This window comes from Pteropus vampyrus, unplaced genomic scaffold (assembly GCF_000151845.1).
Source record: "Pteropus vampyrus isolate Shadow unplaced genomic scaffold, Pvam_2.0 Scaffold151, whole genome shotgun sequence".
In the NCBI taxonomy this organism is placed as follows: domain Eukaryota; kingdom Metazoa; phylum Chordata; class Mammalia; order Chiroptera; family Pteropodidae; genus Pteropus; species Pteropus vampyrus.
Genome location: NW_011888932.1, coordinates 1,763,378 through 1,766,697, shown reverse-complemented (window position 1 = coordinate 1,766,697; position 3,320 = coordinate 1,763,378).

Below are 3,320 nucleotides of genomic sequence, written 5' to 3'. Positions count from 1 at the left end.
GCTCTGGGAAATTAATTTTGGCTATTACCCTAGCAAGAAAGGGAGCTATCTTTCACTTTATATTCATAATCTCTGTTTTTTTTCTTGTATCTAAATCCTATTAATTCTACTAGCCCACTTCCACTTTTTTAAAATAATAATAACTAACATTTGTGTAGTTCTTTACAGTTTAAAAAGTATTTTCACATCCACTGTTTTATCTGAGCCTAGCAACTCTATGAGAGTGGCAGAGCTAGTACATTATTATTCGTTTCACAGATGAGAAAAAACAACCACACTCCAGAGAGTTTAAGTGATTTATCTTAGGTTATATAGCTTATAAGAATTAGAGCCTTGGACTTGAACACAGTTTCTGATTTCAAATCCTGTTTGTTTCCTGCTGTATATATATATAGAAAGGCTCTTACAGACTAGTTCCAAATATTTGGCTTCAAAGGTCAGCTTGACTGTTTTCAATCTTTTTCTTTTCTTTCTTTCCTTTTTTTTTTAGGTCGTTGTTGATATCTATTCAAACCTACCTCTTAACCATGATTTTTTTCTGGGGGTCTCTTTCTCTTGGCTCAGAACTCAGCTAAGATAACCTATTCTCCAGGAAAGTTTTCCTGGATCTTCAGATCGGATTAGGTGGCCCTTCTTAATGTATCTGGCGAACCACAGTCCATCCTCATACACCCCTACATGTCACCGTAATTGTCCTTTTCTTTATCAAATCTCCAACTACCAAACTATAAACTGTGTCAGGGGAGAGAACAGCTCATCATTTTCATTTGTGACCCAGCATCTATCACATTGCCTGGTACACAGAAGGTGCTCAGCAAGTATTTATGGAATGAATAAATAACTAATGACAGTAGGAGTGCACAGGTTCTTTTGATAGCTAACCAGAAGAGATTTCGAATGGGTCTTGAGGAAGCCTAATTTTGTTTTGTGTGTTTTGGGGGGGGGGCGGGGTGCATTGTGCAGGGTGCAAGTGTGGAACAGAGCATGTGATTATGTGAAGGGACAAGTCATCACAACGCCATTCTCTCAAATACAAAAAATAGCCCTGTGACATTTCTTATAAAGGAGAAAGAGTATATTCAGCAGTGAACTGTTAGTTTTTTTTCTTTCATTGTTGATCATTGTTCTTCAGGGTCTGTGACTTTTCATAGATCATGTTCTTGTAATTTTTTCTTATAAAAAGCAAAAGTGTTTAAAAAAAACCAAATAAGTAAACTTACTAGTTTTACAAAATAAGTAATGGTTTATGAAATTATACATCTCTCTGAAACAATCTTAAAAATACTGATTTACCAGATTACTACACACATCCAGCCTACAGTTCTCTGCTCTACCATCTAAACTATTGAAGGATGCGCCCAGATTACTAGAAAACAGTTGATACTTATATATTCATGAAACTAATATGGACTCATTTAAATCTGGCCAGTTATATGTAGTCTGAATTGATACCGAGACCAAACAGTGTTATCACTACATTTGCATTTCCAATTCATCTAGCTGACCAAAGATTATATTATGTTTAACGCTGTGTCTGTTTCTCTATAATTAAGTTTACGTTTGAATTTTTTGTATAACTAAATCCTATTTCTAGAGATGTAAAACTCCATTACAAAAATCCCTTTTGGCACACATAGTCTTTGCCTGTGGAAACAAACAAACCTCAGTCCAACCACTGGGTGAACTGAGAAGGGAAAAGGAAAACAATTACTTCTAGTTATTACCACCTTTTTTAGGCACCTTAAACAAAACAGTAGCCAGAGGGTATGAACATCCTGAATGTAAAATAGTGCTATTGAATTTTGTGTGTGGAATTATTGATTTCTTGGTATCTCGAGTTTGGAAACTCTTCCTTCTGTTCAAGGTAAGTTCAAGCATCTGCTCCCAGTTTGCCTTTACCTACCTTCATTTCCTTTTGTCATTTGAATGCACTTGCTATTTGGGGATGGAAATTCCTTGGCCAACAGCCTGTGGTGACATCAGAAATGAAAAAGGGAGCCAAGTTCTTTTTTGTGTGAGGAGAAAGGACACAACTTCTCATGTGAGCATAAATTTCAGATTGAATGTGATAATAAGGCTGAAGAACATTATTTCAACTTTACAAATAATTCTCTCTGCCCTTCTAGGACTGTCTTTCCTAGAGGCCAGATCTTTTCAGAAAATGATTTTGCTTCCCTCAAATGGGAAGAGGCTAGGTGTTCCCTCCTCCACCGAGGGATAGATTTTGCTGAGGTACCAAAAGCGTCTGAAGCTCTTTCTAGGACTCTAAGCGGAGACCTATGACTGAGCCACAGCCAGTGAATCTAACAGGGCCTCTGAACCAGCCTGGGGAGCTCTGAAACAAGCTTACATCAGACTTTACGGGACCTCATACAGTAGAAGATGATGAGATCTACTTTCATTTTTCACTGGGCCTTGGTACATACCATTTCTTCTGGATTCCCCTCTCTACAAGTTTGATCTTTTTAGGACTGACTTCTACTGGTTCTCCACAACTCTTCTGAAGCGTCGTCTTTTCTTGGAAGCCTTTCTTGCTCCTCTGTCACAGCCTTATCTCCATTCTCTTTAGATTGCATTTGTTACCTTACCCGCCTCTCTTATAGACTATAAGCAACCTGACATTTAGTGCAGTGCCCAGTACATATAGGTATTCAGCAAATGGCTATTGAATAAATTATTGAAGAAATGAACTAAATTAGGTGAATTTGGGTTAGTTTTATATAACATCAATGTATTTGAATCAGTTGATACCTTTAGCCAAGAGAATACAGTTGATTCTGTACAAATGGTCCCCTATAGATATAGATTTCAAATTGAACTCTCTGAAATCTCCATTCTATGCTGTGAGGCTCCTTAGTAATATTGCCCTTGCTACTTTACTGCCTCTCACAGGAGAAAGCACTCTCAAGAAATAGTTACCTGGTCATGAATGCACTTACCTGATGAGTTGTTTTAAAAACAGCAGATTTCAGCAAAAATGATAGCTGATATAACCTTTATTATTGGAGAAAATATACTAAACTGGTCTAAAGAGCTACTATTAAAATAAAAGGGTTACTCTTCTGCATAACTGGCGATGGTCCTCGATGTATGAGGTAGTCATATCAGTCTGTACAGACAAGTCTAGACTTCTATAGTTCATTGAAAGTACTGGTTTATTTATTTGGATTTGATCACAAAGGAAGTTAAGGAAATTGTTACTTTCTAAAATGAAAGAGAAGTTTATTTAGAATCCAATAGTTCTTTTTGAGACAGAATGCAGAGCTTTTGTTGGGTTTTGTGAATGACATCAAACAACCATGGGTTTGCTCTTTTTCAGA